The sequence below is a fragment of the Schistocerca serialis genome, chromosome 1, assembly GCF_023864345.2.
Source record: "Schistocerca serialis cubense isolate TAMUIC-IGC-003099 chromosome 1, iqSchSeri2.2, whole genome shotgun sequence".
In the NCBI taxonomy this organism is placed as follows: domain Eukaryota; kingdom Metazoa; phylum Arthropoda; class Insecta; order Orthoptera; family Acrididae; genus Schistocerca; species Schistocerca serialis.
Window position 1 is genome coordinate 554,821,323 of NC_064638.1, and position 17,357 is coordinate 554,838,679.

At 39.2% G+C, this 17,357-nt stretch overlaps 1 protein-coding gene across 1 annotated transcript in view; it reads left to right on the forward strand.

Moving 5' to 3' along the window:
- LOC126475371 (nurim homolog) overlaps positions 1 to 15,814 on the forward strand; it is a 64,537-nt gene extending 48,723 nt beyond the window's left edge. The window contains exon 6 of the mRNA XM_050103192.1: positions 14,299 to 15,814. The gene's annotated coding sequence lies outside the window, so the exon portion shown is untranslated. The remainder of the gene's footprint in view (positions 1 to 14,298) is intronic.
- Positions 15,815 to 17,357: the final 1,543 nt, after the last annotated feature.

Below are 17,357 nucleotides of genomic sequence, written 5' to 3' on the forward strand. Positions count from 1 at the left end.
CCCATAACTTCAAGACAGGTCCTGATTTAACCATCGTCCCTGCAGATAAAAGCTCCACCACCATCCTGATGAATCCCTGCAGACAAAAGCTCCACCACTATCCTGATGAATCTCAGTGATTATCTGACTAAACGAGTCTGTCCACTGATTCCTCCACCTACTAGCCTTGCCTTGCCCTAGTCATCCCATCCCAGAAGTCCAGTGTAATCTCCTACTCAAATCCTCAGGCTCATCCCAGAATCCATCTAGTCTCTCTTTCTTAATGCCCCCTATACATATACCCACAACACTCTTGGGTACCCCATTGTTGCTGGTACTGTGTTCCTACTGAAAGAATCTGTTGGTGGCGAACATCACCAACCAGTTGCCCAAAAGCATAGCTTCCCATATTAAAGACATGAACCATGCCCTTTACTGACTCTCAACCATCCTCACTCCATTACCTCCTGGGCCCCCATTCATCACTGTTGATACCACCTCCCTGTACATCAGCTTTCCCTGTAACCAACCTTGTAGTTACCAAACAAACCTCTCCCAAATTCTTTCCAAACCCAAACCCACCACCATATTCACTATATACCTAAGTACATCCTCATCAGTACTAATTCTCCTTTGAAGGGAAGATATGCATACAAATCCGTGGCATGATCATTGGCACATCCACAACACATCACCTATGCCAGCCTGTTTATGGGTCATCTGGAGGAAACCTTCCTGTCCTCCAAAACACTTGTTCGGTTCAGGTTCATTGATGATATCTTCATGATTTGGGCCCTATCATCATTCCTCCACAGCTTTAACATCATCTCTTCCAACTGCTGCACATTCCTCTCCAGCCAAACATGCCACCTTCTTGGATGTTGACCTCCATCTCTCTCTGAGGATTCCAGCCATACCTCTGTCCATAACACACCCAATAACTGTCAAGAGTACCTGCATTTCATATGTGTTGCACACCAAAAAACATTCTTCTTCTACATCCATACTCCACAAGCCAGTTAGGGTGTCTGGTGGAGGGTTACTATATGCCACTACTGATCATTTCCTTTCCCATTCTACTCCCTAATGGAATGAGGGCAAAGTGACTGTCTGTATGCCTCCATGCAAGCCCTATTCCCTCATATCTTGTTTGCGGTCTTTACGCAAAATGCATATTGGCAGCAATAGAATCGGTCCGCAGCCAACTGCAAATGCCTGTTCTCTAAATTTCATCAGTAGTTCTTTGGTACAGAATGTCATCTTCTCTCCAGAGATTACCATTTCAGCTCACCAAGCATCTCCGTAACAATCACATGTTAACTGAATCTACTGGTAACATGTCTAGCAGCACACTTCTCAATTGTTTTGATGTCTTTCTTTAATTTGCCGTGGTGGGGATCACAGACACTCGAACAATACTCAAGAACAGGCCATACAAATGTTCTGTATGTAGTCTCCTCTGTAGGTGAGCTACATTTTTCTAGAGGTGTATTAATAAACCAATGTCTACCATTCACTTTCCCTATTGCCATCATTACATGCTCGATCCATTTCATATCACTTTGCAACATTACACGTAGATATTTAACTGATCTGGCTTTGCGAAGCAGCACATCACTAACAATGTATTCAAATATTACAGGATTGCCTTTCCTACTCTTCTGCTTTAACTAACACTTTTCTGCATCATACCAAATAGAAATTCTATATAAGTCATTCTGTATCCTTCTGCAGTCACTCAACAGTGATACTTTCCCATACATTACAGCACCATCGGCAAACAGTTGCAGATTGCTGCTCAATGTATCCATAAGATAATTTATGTAGAACAAGAGCAGTACTATCACATGTGCCTGGGGTACTTCTGATGATACCCTTGTCTCTTATGAACACTTGCCTACAAGGACAATGTAATGGTTTCTATTATTTAAGAAGGGTTCCATTATTTAAGAAGTCTTCGAGCCACTCACATATCTGGGAACCTATTTCGTATGCTTGGACCTTTGTTAACAGTCTGCACTGGGGCACCATGTCAAATGCTTTCCAGAGACCTTGGAATATTGAATCTATCTGTTAACCTGCATCCTCAGTTCACAGGATATCGTGAGAAAAGGACAGGCTGAATTTCACGTGAGCAGTGGTTTTTAAATCTGTGCTGACTTGTGGATTAAAGCTTTTCTGCCTCAAGGAAATTTATTATATTCAGACTGAGAATATGTTAAAGAATTCTGCAGCGAACCAGTGTTAAAAATGTTGGTCTGTAATTTTACATGTTCATTCTTTCCCTTCTTATATACAGGAGTCATCTGCACTTTTTTCCAGTCACTTAGAACTTTGCAGTGGGTGAGAGATTCACGATAAATGCACACTAAGTAAGGGACCAAGTCGTGGAGTACTCTCTGTAAACCCGAATTGGGATTTTATCTGGACGTGGTCACCTCTTTGTCTTCGACTCTTTCAGTCGCTTCTTTCTCAACACTGGAAATGCTCTGTGTCCTCCATAAGGGAGTCTGTAAGACAGACAAACAGTGTCATGTCGATATGTTCCTCTTGTGTGAATGATTTTTCAAATGTTAAATTTAAGATTCCAGCTTTCATTTTGCTGTCTTCTACTGTCACATCAAATTCGTCGATGAGTGAGTAGGTAGACCAGAATGAGATTATCACTCTGCAGCGTAGTGTGCGCTGATATGAATCTTCCTGGCAGATTAAAACTGTGTGCTGGACCAAGACTCGAACTCGGGACCTTTGCCTTTCACAGGCAAGTGCTCTACCATTTGAGCTACCCAAGCATGACTCACGCCCCATCCTCACAGCTGGTAGAGCACTTGCCCGCAAAAGGCAAAGGTCCTGAGTTTGAGTCTCGGTCCAGAACACAGTTTTAATCTGCCAGGAAGTTTCATATCAGTGCACACTCCGCTGCAGAGTGAAAACCTCATTCTGGAAACAACTCCCAGGCTGTGGCTAAGCCATGTCTCCTCAATATCCTTTCTTCCAGGAGTGCTAGTTCTGCAAACACTTCCATGCGAATGGCCTCAGAATATGCACCTGAACCCATGACTTCAAACATGTACCAGTCTCACAAAGTCTTTATGCAGCTAAAATATGATTTCACTCTGTGATTTTACTGGCAGCAAACTTGCACTACAGTTAGCCACTCTCACTAAAACTCTGTTGTACTTAATGCCTCTGCAGACCTAAAAATCTTATATTCTGCTGTCCTTGCAACTCATATTGGTTGTTTCTACTGTCTAGCTGTATCCTTGACCATTATCTTCCAAACACATTACCCTAACTATTAGGTGAAGGAAAGGCACAGTAACTGATATGAATGTTATAGGTTCTGTTCCTTATCTCGTGAGTAAATAGACAATAATTAATTAAATAATAAATTAAGAACCTTCCCATGTGCTTCAGATAAGCACACAGCATGTCACTGAAGTGTGATAAAGTTTGCAAATTGATTGTCACCGCCTATGTAGGAAATGGAAGCTTTGAGCTCGGAAATTACTTGATCTAAAGTTATGCATCTTATCCAGAAATTGAGACCAATACAATCTCCTAGATGCCAGACTATTCAGTCTTTTCTTACAAACAATATTTGTGAGGATACAGTGATGATGCTAAATTCTGTTTAAGCACTGTTTAAACAGTGACAGTCATATTAATAGTGCCACAGTATCTAGTACTAATCACAGACAGACATGCTTTCAGTGAAAGCAGCATGTAATCTTTTACATTACTAATGTCAATTTTTAAATCTGATTATTTTTTAGATTTGACAGAGGTTCTTCAGAAGTAAAGCAAAACACTTTTGAGCAAATATAACTGGAAAACATTATATTAGGTTGGTGCATAAATTTGTAGCATTTTTGTTTTGGACATTGGTATTCCAGTTGCTGCAGGTTTATTTATCGATTGTCATTATTTATTTGTAGTTGACTGTTGCTATTTGATTTACATATTGTCATTTGGAATAGTGCGCGGAGCTGTGGGCACTAGAAAATGGAGTGCCAAATGAAGAAACTGGAACATTTCTGATACATTATGTTTGATTTTAATAGAGGGATGACAATAACAGAGGAAACTGAAAACATTTGTTCTGTGTATGGGGATAATGCCATTGAACTGAGCATGGCATGAAAATTGTTTTAAGGAGGATCGTTTTGACGTTAGTGACTTTCCATGTTCAGCGGGACCTTCAGGGTTTGAAGAAGATTGTTTGAACACATTAAACCCCAATGATCCATGTCAGTTTACTCGAGAACTGGCAGATGTGATGAAATGTGACTATTCCAGTACTGTGTGACATTTGCATGCAATGAGAAAGGTTCAAAAATCGGTTGTATGGGTGCCACATGCCCTAAGCCAAAGACACAAAAATCAGCAGGTGGCCATACGTGCATCTCTGCTTGCTCATCATCAGTTGGCTTGTGAGCAACACTGACCATTCCTGTCCTGTATCATTACTGGTGGCAAGGAATGATAGGAAAAGAAAGGAATGGTTGAGCCCAAATGAAGCAGCAACTCTCCATAAAACTCTCCACAAAAGATAATGTTACGCATCTGGTGGAACAACAATGGTGGGGTGTGCTATGAATTGCTTCCCCAAAGCGTAACCATCACTACTGACATTTATTCTCAACGAGACGTCTTGCAGACATGATCCGAGAACATCGACCAGGAAGACTGTGTGAAGTGACGCTACTCCACAATAATGTCTGCCCACATTCTGCTAGAGTGACAGAAAATGCTATACAGAGTTGGATTGGGAAATCACACCCACCCACCTTATTCACCTGTTTTTGCACCCTCAGATTTTCATCTTTTTTGCTTTCTATCAAACAACCTTCAAGGAACTTTCTTTCTGGATGAAAATGTGCTCAGAATTAATAAATTGGTTTCATTAAATATGTGTATTAGCTTATCAACTAATAGTATGATTTTTTATTTATTAGCTTTTAAACAAGCAACATGATGTCAGTATTTTATCAGCAGTTTTTCCATGTTACAGCTCCATGCATTCCATTCTGTCATTTTTTTAAAACTTCTTTGTATTGGGAGAAATTCCTGTTTAATAATATCGGTTGAATTTGAGCGGATGACAGACAAACTGAAAAAATCCTGCTAGCTATTATTTATTTAGCTACCAGACTGTTCTTCATCAGATATCAGATGTACACGAAATATGAGCATGCCCCCCCCCCCCCCCCACACACACACACACACATACAAGCACTGTTGTTTCCAGGCACTAACACCCAACTGCAACTGTGTTTGAGGTAAACAGCGATCTTTGCTGAGATAGGTATTGGAGGGTACAGAAGGGGCTTGGGGTGGGGTCAAGGAGGAATAACATGGTAGGTTCAGTACCAGATGTGTTACATTTTACCTACTGATATAATTATTCCCGGACTAAACTTGATCTCACTACCTCCCTTTGTGTGTTGTCCTGGTCCTGCGTGAACCATGTGTATTTTGTTGCACTTCACCTAGTACCTTTCCCCACACCCAACTGACTTCACATCTACAGCCACCTTCCTTGTCACCACGACCAACTATATCCTCACCCGTGATCACTTCTCCTTGGAAGACATCACCTACCAACAAGTCTGTGATACAGCAATGGGGACCCACATGGCGCCATCCTAATTCAGGGACCAACTAGAGGCATCTTTCTTAACCAACCTGAAACCCAAACCTCTTACCTGGTTCAGTTTAACTGATAACATCACTCCAGAACCTCAAACCTTCTCCCCTCTTCACTCCGCCTTGTCCTCCTTAACCCAACAAGGCAGCTTCCTCAAGTATGGCTACATCAGTACATCTGTCCACATCAGACCTACCAACCATGAACAATGCCTCCACTTCAACAGTTGCCACCCATTCCCCACCATGAAGCACCCTTCATACAGCCTAGCCACTTGTGGTTGTCATGTCCGTAGTGGCACACACTCCGTCCCCAGATACACGTCTAGTGCCTCACTGAGACCTGCACAGAGCAAAATTACCTTCCCCACCTTGTCCAGAAACAGATCCTCATGCCTTGTGTCCCCAATCACTTACCATCTCTCTGCCCCCCCCCTCCCCCCCCCCCCCCCAACCAGATAGAAGTGACTGAAACATGTTCTCTGTCAGGGCTGTGACCACCTCTTGCTTTGCCAAGAAATGATTTTCTGCATCCCTCCCATAGTGGTATTCTGCCATCCGTTCAACCTATGCAGTATCCTTGTCTGTCCCTAATCCAGCTCCGCTCCCAACCCTTTGCTCCAGGGCTCATATCCCTGCAATAGACCTAGATGCAAGACTAGGGTTGCCAGAATTTGTTGCTAGCAAACAAGGACATTTCTCTAAAATTAACTAAAAATGGCCATAATTTATGAATCATAAACTGGGACATTTCAGGACACTTTTCTTAACATTAAAAAACTGAAATATTTGTGCAAATTACTGCTATATTGAATTGATTGAGTAAAATAAATAAACGAACACTTTACCCTGTAATTAATTTAATAAAACCGACAGTAGGGCATTCAAATGATTATTACATTATATAATATTAGTGCTGGTAACGTAATACTTTTTTATTTTGAAGCATTAATACGAGATACAAAATCATCTACCAAAACACTGTATGTTGAAGTGCAAAACCAGGGGTTTGGAATTGCTGAGATTGAGGTCGAATACATATGGTAGACCAGTGTTAGTAGCTCAGCAAGTTCATTTTCACTGCTGGCCAAAAGCATAGTGTTGTCAGCAAAAAATGGAGGTTGTTAACAGTTCTACCATAAATTGAAATTCCTTTAGTCCAACCATGAAGAGCATTAATATTGGCATGTTCTGCATAGATGATGTACAGTTTGGGGGGACAGAATGCAGCCCTGTCCTGACTTGTTGTGAAACACTGAAGGAATCACTTGTGCCAGTACTTGTCTTCACAGCTGTGAATTGATTATTGTATAGACTTCCAATCAAAGCTGTCAAGTGTGGACACCGAAATCTGCAAGCAGCAGCCACAACTTTTTCCAGACAACACAGTCAATGGCTTTCCTCTAGTCAAGAAATCAGATGAAGACAGGAATACAGAACTCTCACTATTTCTCAGTTATTTGTCATATGGTGAGAATCTGTACAAAAGTTCTGTTTCCTTCAACAGAACCTGCTTGTTCTGTGGATATCTCAGATCGAATGTATGGCTTCAAACACTGGTACAAGATGTAGAGAAAAATTTTGCTTGTGTGGGATATGAGAGCAGTTGTTTGATAATTGTAGGGTAGGAAGATGAAGAGAGACTTCAGCCAGTCTTCTGACCACTCCCCATTTTCCCATATTCTTGTACATATTGAATGCAGAACATCAACACCTTTCTACTCCAGTCCTTTGATTGCCTCACCAGATATATTATGTAGGCCAGGGGATATGTAGATCTCCAGATGTAATTTGATTAACTGCTTGACTTTCCGTACTGTTATTAATCCCAGAATACAACACCTCATCACAGTATCTTCCTTGTCTCCGATAGAGTTGCTGTTCTGATCGTCTACCACCCACATACAAGGATTAATTTTACTGCTGATGCTGTTAAGTTTCGTGAAGAGATCACATACTTAATTGTGCTTGTGATGTTCTATCTCATCAGAGATACCCTGAATGAAGTGTGGTCTGTCCTTTATGCAATTCCATTGTATTTCTCTGCAAATGTTCTTATACCTGTCTTCATCCTGGGTGGTGTGGGTACATTTATTTCAGGATGCTTCTCTGTTTACTTATCTGTAATGTGGACTGTGATATCCAAGGATGATTTGCACTGTGTTGTCATTCTGATGTTGACACATTTTCATTGACAGCAGATCATCACTTCCACAGTCAGCTCCAGGGAAGGTCGAATAGTCCAAGGCCAAGGTCTTCCAGTGTCTTCACACCAAGGTGAAGTCAGTGTGGTTTCTAAATCTATCACCACATGATATCCAGATGTACAGTCATCTTGGGTGATGATGGAACTTAGTATTACAGACAGTCAAGCCGTTACTCAAGCAGAAATCTAGTATGTATCTGCCTGTCATTTCACTCTTTCTTGAATTAATGCCTGTTCTTTGTTAGGAATCTTACAAAGGACTTGTTCCAGTTGCTCATAAAATTCCCCTATCTCCTCATCCAGTGCTGCAGCAGTAGTGGCATAGATTTGAATGATGTTGAGTTTACACTGAGAAGCACTCAGTTTCTGATGTGTTCCTTGAGGTGGGGGTTAGTGCTTCTTTTTGTAGTTCCTATGCACACTTGACCACAAAAGCATGGGATTTTATATACTCCTTAGGTGGCAAATAGCACGTGGAGGTCCCTTGCACTGTTCAAATATTCGATCACCTTTCTTGTTGGTTTAAAGTATGTAGATGATGTCACAGTTGGAAATTATTTTCACAACGTATATGATAGATCTCTCTCTTCTTCTTTCGAGGAGCTCTTTGCGGTGTGGGGGAGTAGCCATGTATGTGAAAAACGGCATCCCATTTGAGTCAATTGATGTTTCAAAGTACTGCACTGAAAAGGTGTTTGAATGATGTGCAGGTATGGTTAAATTTAACGGAGCTAAACTTCTAACTGTTGTTATTTATAGATCCCCAGACTCCGATTTCACAACATTTTTGCTAAAGCTAGAGGAGGTTCTTGGTTCACTTTATAGGAAATACAAAAAGTTAGTTATACGTGGTGACTTCAATATTAATTGTATAAGTGATTGTGCAAGGAAGAGGATGCTGGTAGACCTCTTTAATTCATATAATCTTATGCAAACCATGTTCTTTCCAACGAGAGTGCAAGGGAACAGTAGAACAACCATAGACAACATTTTTGTTCATTCCTTATTACTAGAAGGGCATTCTGTTAGCAAAAAGGTGAATGGCCTTTCAGATCATGATGCACAAATATTAACTTTAAAAGATTTTTGTGCTGCAACACGTGTTAAATATAGTCATCAGCTCTTCAGGAAAGCTGATCCAGTTGCTGTAGAGACCTTTGTAAACCTTATAAAGGAACAAAAGTGGCAAGATGTTTATAGCGCTGATACAGTAGACGATAAATATAATGCTTTTCTCAAGACTTTTCTCATGCTCTTTGAAAGTTGCTTTCCGTTAGAACGTTTAAAACAGGGTACTAGCACAAACAGGTTCTTGTAGAACAAAGTGGCAATTATATCAAAACGTTAGAAACAGTCAAAATCTAAATGCAGCAGCCCATTACAAACAGTATTGTAAGGTGCTTAAAAATGTTATTAGGAAGGTAAAAAGTATGTGGTATGCAGATAGAATAACTAAGTCTCAGGATAAAATTAAAACCATATGGTCAGTCGTAAAGGAAGTTGCTGGTCTGCAGAGACAGGTCGAGGATATAGAATCAGTGCGTAGTGGGAATGTCAGTGTTACTGATAAGTCGCATATATGTACAGTATTTAATAATCACTTTCTGAATATAGCAGGTGAACTAAATAGAAACCTAGTCCCAACAGGGAATCATATAGCGCTCTTAGAAAAAAGTGTTCCGAGACTGTTACCTGAAATGCTCCTCCATGATACTGACAAGAGGGAGATTGAGTTAATAATTAAATCACCAAAGACAAAGAACTCTCATGGATATGACGGGGTATCTAGCAGAATACTGAAGTATTGTTCTATGTATGTTAGCCCAGTTCTCAGCCATATCTGTAACTTTTCCTTTAGGAGTGGTCGGTTTCCTGACCGATTAAAGTACTCGGTAGTGAAGCCACTTTATAAAAAGGGAGACATTGATAATGTTGACAATTTTAGACCTATTTCTATGCCATCGGTGTTTGCTAAAGTTATCGAGAAGGTTGTATATACAAGGTTACTGGAGCATTTAAATTCACATAATTTGCTGTCAAATGTTCAGTTTGGTTTTAGAAACGGTTTAACAACTGAAAATGTTATATTCTCTTTTCTCTGTGAGGTGGACAGATTAAATAAAAGGTTGCGAATGCTAGGTGTTTTCTTTGATTAGACGAAGGCTTTTGACTGTGTTGACCACAAAATATTACTGCAGAAGTTGGACCATTATGGAGTAAGGGGAGTAGCTTACAATTGGTTCGCCTCTTACTTTAAGAACAGAAAGCAGAGGGTAACTCTCCGCAATATTGAGAGTGGTAGTGATGTTCAGTCCCAATGGGGCACTGTTAAGTGGGGCGTTCCCCAAGGGTCGGTGCTGGGGCCACTGCTGTTTCTTATTTATATAAATGATATGCCTTCTAGTATTACAGGTGATTCAAAAATATTTCTGTTTGCTGATGACACCAGCTTGATAGTGAAGGATCTTGTGTGTAATATTGAAACAGTAACAAATAATGTAGTTCATGAAATAAGTTAGTGGCTTGTGAGAAATAATTTGATGCTAAATCACAGTAAGACTCAGTTTTTACAGTTTCTAACTCACAATTCAACAAGAACTGATATTTTGATCAGACAGAATAGGCATATTATAAGCGAGACGGAACAGTTCAAGTTCCTAGGCGTTCGGATAGATAGTAAGCTGTTGTGGAAAGCCCATGTCCAGGATCTTGTTCAGAAGCTAAATGCTGCTTTATTTACCATTAGAACAGTATCTGAAATAAGTGACACTTCAACACGAAAAGTAGTCTACTTCACATATTTTCATACGCTTATGTCGTATGGTATTATTTTTGGGGTAATTCTTCTGATTCAAAAAGGGTATTTTTGGCTCAAAAACGGGCTGTTTGAGCTATATGTGGTGTAAGTTCGAGAACCTCTTGTCGACCCCTATTCAAAAATCTGGGAATTCTGACATTGCCCGCATAGTGTATATTTTCTTTAATGTCGTTTGTTGTTAGCAATATTAGCCTATTCCCAAGAGTTAGCAGCTTTCACTCAGTTAATACGAGGCAGAAATCAAATCTGCATGTAGAATGCACTTCCTTGACTCTTGTGCAGAAAGGAGTGCAGTATTCTGCTGCATCCATTTTCAATAAGCCACCACAAGAACTCAAAAATCTTAGCAGTAGCCCAAACACTTTTAAGTGTAAACTGAAGAGTTTCCTCATGGCTCACTCCTTCTATTCTGTCGAGGAGCTCCTGGAAGAGCTAAAAAATTAAGCAAATTCCAGTGTTACATTGTTGATTTTCTTCATTTAAACTTACGACTTGTCACCTGAATATGTTTTTTTATATTTCATTTTATCTGTTTCTAATATCGTGTTATAATTTCATGTATTGACTCGTTCCATGACCATGGAGACTTCTCCTTAATTTGATCCCACGGAACAATAAATAAATAAATAAATAAATAAATAAAAATTGTCTCACTTCACCTTACTTTCAATGGGACGACAAATTCAGTGAGCAGACTAGTAGTGTGGCTATGGAGAACCCATTCAGCACAGTTGTAATTAATTTTTATATGAAAAATTTGAAGCAGCAGCCCTTCAGACAACGAAGAAGAAATGCTCATGTTGGCTTCAGTATGTGGATGATACTTTCTGTATATGGGCTCATCGACAAAAAGAACTCTCTGAACTTATAAATTTTCTGGATAATGTTAATTATAATATAACTTCATTTTTGGTGTGTGGGTAATTAGAAGACCTGACAGAACTTAGGGCATAAAGTCTACAAAAAAACCTGCTCACGTGGATAGCTACCTCCACAAAAATTCCCCATCATCATACCAAGTAGAAAGGAGGAGTGATCGAAATGTTAGTGGTCTGAGTTGAAAGAATCTGTGAGTCACAGTGCTTGGAGGACGAGCACAATCATCTAACAATGTCCTTCTAATAGGTATAGAACTTCTAATAGAAGCAATTAAAAGGAAAGGTCTCCTTCCATTTATAAAACCTCTACCTGCCACTTACCACAGCAGGAGTATATTAAATCCCATGCACTTGCAGCCAGTTGTACACAGGAACTACAAAAAGAAGCATTGACACTTGCCTTAAGGAACACAAGAGCTATTGTCACCTAGGCAGTGTGGATAAATCAGCAGCAGCAGATCGCAAACTAGGAGCAGGAAACAACCAAACTGGTTTCTCTGACAATGTGGTTTTAGCAAGATTTACTGCACTAGGATTTATAGTGTCCATAGAAATTCAAAAGCTCAAAAACAGTTTCAACAGAAAAGGAGGGCTGAAATTAAGAGGAGTTGTGGGCCTTAGGGCATAGTGAAACAGCTACCGGTTACTCCCTACTACTAACTCCATAGGAAATGTCAGCACAACTCTGAAATCTTAAGCAGCAATCTGATGATGTTAAGAACCAACCAATGCATGGATGCATATAGACAGTTTGGCTTGCTGAGATTGTCAGAGTCTGTAACAGCTTTCTGAGTTGTTAGAACCTCTGATTATGTCTCCAGCAATGGAAGACAAAATGTTAGGCAGAGGATTATGTCTTGGACCATGGCCTTATTCCCATAAATCAAGTATCAGTAACATCAGGCTGCCTGTCCACATGAATGGCTGCCGCCAAACTTTGGACAGCTGGACCACCCAGTTGCTGAGCATACTTCACAGTCTATGCCACAAGGACATTTTCCACTAACACGAGCTTTTCTGAACTGTACAGGGGGAAACTCACTTTGGAATATACACTGCTCAAAAGAATTAGGGTGTCTGTCGTACTCCATTGAGCAATAATTGAGGACTGGGTGCCGTACCAACTTATATTTACCTTTCACAGATTAAGTACACAACAAAACATCAATCATTTACATAAAAAGAACTGAAACGTCTGACAGACATTGAAAAAAAGTGGAAACAACCATTCATTCCATCATCCTGAGTGCTTGTAATTGGACTTTGTGAGCTTCAGTAATATGTATGCTCTCCGTGAGTGTTTATCGCTGCCTGACATGCTCTGTGTAAGTCTGATGAGGCCACCCTGTGTTATCCGTTCCCATTCTTCAAATGAGAACCCACAAGAGTTGTTGGAGAGTCTGTGGTTAAACAGGACGACCTGCAGAGAGGGCCAGATATCGGTCTTCATATGTCTCGTGTACTGATCTGTCACCATTTAGCGTGTCCACAACAAGTGGATGACACAGTGAGAGGCATTGTTATCTGCAGCACCACAACCGAAAGTCTATCCTTTTTGGTTCAAGCAGATTGCCCTTGCAACTTGCACAACATTAAGATAAGCATATTCAATGCAATGATTGAATACAACATTCACAAATGATAACTGCCATCTGTGTACCTCACTAGGAAGCACTGGGACATCAGTTCTCACTTCCTTCTGAGGAGTCACCTGACACTAATACATAACTCAGCTAGCAGAGGGTGAACAATTTTGCTGCCTATATTGAAAGCAAAATCTCAAGCCATGCAATAGGACCACAGCTACAGCCTGTATAAAAATAGATTTAACATACTGGACACTGATACATGTTTCCCCTAACTCTTTTAAACAGTGTATCTTCCATTCCATTGGTAGGACATGTTCTGAGGCATCAAGGGATCACCAATTTAGTATTAGAGGGCAGCGTGGAGGGTAAAAATCGTAGAGGGAGACCAAGAGATGAATACACTAAGCAGATTCAGAAGGATGTAGGTTGCAGTAGGTACTGGGAGATGAAAAAGCTTGCACAGGATAGAGTAGCATGGAGAGCTGCATCAAACCAGTCTCAGGACTGAAGACCACAACAACAACAACAACATCTTCCATTCCTGTAACACCCTGGTCTCAACCTTCTATAGCCCCTTCCCTGCCGCCACTTCAGCCCTACATACACCTTCTCTCCATCCAATGCACCTACTAGTGCTTGCCCCCTTCTCTACTTCTCTCCTCTTTGTCCCCCTCCTCCCCGCCCCAAGCACAGCCTCCTGATGGGGCACGTAACAGCCCACTATCCTGTCCCCACCACATCCTTGCAACCATACTCTGCTAGCCGTCCCTTTTATGTACCCACCTCAGCAAAGATTACTGTTTACTTCACTTCACTCACAGTCACAATTGGATACTCATGCCCAGAGTTGAGAGTGGCCATTTGTGTCTGTTTTCTCTACAGCTGGTGAAGGTTTTAGTCTGGCAGCTAAATAATATCAAACAGTACTTTTTTTCAATACGTCTGTATGCTACTTAAAGCTGCTTTTCTGTGATAATCTATCCATTTCACACTGGTTTTAATTCCATCCCAGATTTTCCATTGTTTGATTGGTTAAATTTTTATCATGAAAGTCATATTGATGGAATGTCATGCAGGAAATTTCTGACAATGCCAAACAAAATATTTATGATAACCATTGTTGACATATATATTGGATATTACTTGTTAAACACCTAAGCGTATTCTTCCCTGTTACAGGTTTTGTGTAAACTTGGCTGCTAATTTATACAAAAAAATAACAAATGGATTCCGCTGATAAGCATATAAAACCAGAAACATCAGTTGGCCTGCATCCTTTTTGTGGTGACTTACTATTGCATAAATTACACTCTCTTAGCACTGTTTGAATAAGGTTACCCAATGAAGAATAGCAGCACATATTTTCAGAAATGCTTACCATTGTGTTATCTATATGTAATATTATAACTTTCATTTTGAGAATGTTTACAGTAATTATTGGAAGAGAGTTAAGTTATATGAGATAGTGAAGAGACAAATAAATATACCCATTCTCCCAATGGTCTTTAGCCATTGAAAAGAATTGGCAATTGTCAGTACATATGAAAAAAACCACATGTTTTCACAAATTGAGGTGTAATACTTAAAACACCAAAGCAATACGAAGTTAACATTGCCCCGTTTTCCAAATAAGTACAAAATTTACATGTGATGATCTCATAATGTAAAATTTTTTGTTTTCCCGTGTCATGCTTCTCATATCAGTGTGGTGTGTTTATTAATAGTGAGTGATTGATTACAAACTTTTCATGTGCTAGTCCTCAGCGCTTTAACAGATACACAGAGTTGCAAGAAATTTGTAGCCTTTGTATTTGATAAATGAATTATTACTTTTCTCCCATTTATTTCAGTCTGTTAATAGATACATTATTTATAAACAAAGCAATAATAGTATTGGATTGTTGTAGCATAATTACCATCTCATTATGCTTCAAAGCTATAGTTGTGCTGTATTTAAGATTACACTGTGCATGCTACTTTCATTTAGGAAATTGTTTAGGATATGAACTATTCATTTTGAATTGTTAGTTCATATTCTCCCAAACAGTTTGTGCTATACTATATAGTTTTCCTATCTATATGTCTTGGGCCTTTCAGAGAGAATAGTCCCTTTTCAAGCCTTACTTGTATTAATTCCAGTAGTACAGGCATAAACTTCTAATCTTTTTAAACTTATTTGTCAGTATTAATAACCACTTAATTTTCTATCACTTACATTTTATATATATATATGTGCCACCAGGACCTTTTGTAATCCCATCAAGGCAGTATACTCTTTGCTAAATAAGTTTGCCCTACAGCGTGGAACACTTTTTTGTTTTGTTTTTTAGTAATGATGATCACAAGTCAGTGTACTATTATTTTAATGATGATTCTTGAAACATGCATTTTGTATGGCTGTGACCATTACAAAGAATTTGGTCATGTAAATACCAAGCAGTGTAGTGCAATAAATGGTGCTTATTGACAATCATATTCAGCTTATCACAGCCTTACAACTTAATATCTGTATTTTATTACAAATTATACTTAACACTATATCTGCAAAAATAATTATAAAAATGCTATGCACTGATCAAGGAGTTTCTGTGCTAAGGATGTTAATTATTTGCTGTTGACTTTTTTTACGGTGTTATTTAATATTTTTACAGAGTATATTTAAGAAGAGTTATTTATTTTGTATTGTGTGTGTATTTCTAATAAAAATATTTACATGCAATTAAATGTCTCATTACCACCTCTGAGCTCTGCAACCATATTGACTATATAGCAAAAACACATTTCATGTTGATGGAACTCTACATTTCTTTTGTAGGCCAATCAAAAACTGTAGGTATTTGCCAGTTTCACTGTATTTTAATTACTGTGTCTTTAAGAATGATCTGTTAAGAACTCAGTTTCTGGTGATAAACTTATTGCACATTGTCTCATTTTGTCAGCTGCTATTCAGAGTTGAGAATTATTTTCAAAGACATTGAAAATTTACCCAAGTTTACTTGCTGCTGATCACCAAATGACGGGTGAAAGTACACAACACTTTAAAGATGAAAAAATGACAACTACAAACTGTTGCTCTTTTCTGGTATTTGTTTGAGTACACACACACAGTGGGCAAGACTAATTGACTGCAGCTCGCTGCAGTGCAGAAATTCAGTTACCTTGCTGGATGTTTATATTGCATCTCCTTTCATACCATATGCAAAGTTATCTGATTCAACTAGCATTGCCAAAAGAGCCTTTATACAGAAATTATTGTATGACCAGGCAGGGACTGAACTTTAGTCCTGTCAAATACAATACCTGAACCTAAACCAAGGTAATATTGCATTTTGAGTGGAACAACTACACTTTAACTATAGATGGGGTAGAGAACAATGTCATTGTCAACACTAGAGAAGTGAGGAGTTCTGAAGTTATATTGTTATAAGCAGATCAAACAGTCCACTCGTGGACAGTGGAAATGGTGTGCTTGTGTCAGTTTACATAAGTTGTTTGATATTTAAGCATATGGTAGTGGCTGGATTCAGATGACATTATCTTAGTAGGCTGAGTTTTGAAAGGGCATTTTGCATACTTTGAGACCAACAGTTTACGATTTCTTCATTAACAGTGACCAAAGTCGGAGGAGATGGCTTATATCTGGATGCTTCGATCATTACCTTGAAATCTTTGCACTATAAGTTTAAATGGTCCAACAATGGGAATGTGATTTTGATCTTCAGGCCACAAATTTGATTGAGAGTTACATAATTAATGAAAGTGAAAACTTAAGTATATATTTTGACCAGCAGCAGAATCACAAAGTGTAAAGGGGGTCCCAGGACGAACAATCATTCAGAGCAAAAAAGGCTAGTAAATGTGTGCTCTGAAGTGCCTATCTTAGGAATTATGAGCATAAGTCCATCTTCACTAGTGTGAAACACTTCTACTGAAGAAATGCTCATAGCTCTTAAGGTATCAGTATGCATTTTAGAATCCATGTTTACTAGACTTTTTTAGCTTCTTGTGATATCCCTGAATATTGACCATTCTTCCTGGAACACCGTCCTCATTCAAGGCATGACCTCACTTCATTTACGGTCTTATTCACAATGTATTCAAAATTAACATAAAAAAAGGATTTGTCTCTTGTAAGAACACGGGTATTGAATGACTATATCAGAAGTCGTTAGTAGCTATATTTGGAAAAGTTATGCGGACGGGAACCTTTTTGTTTTTCCATGTTTCAAATGTATTGG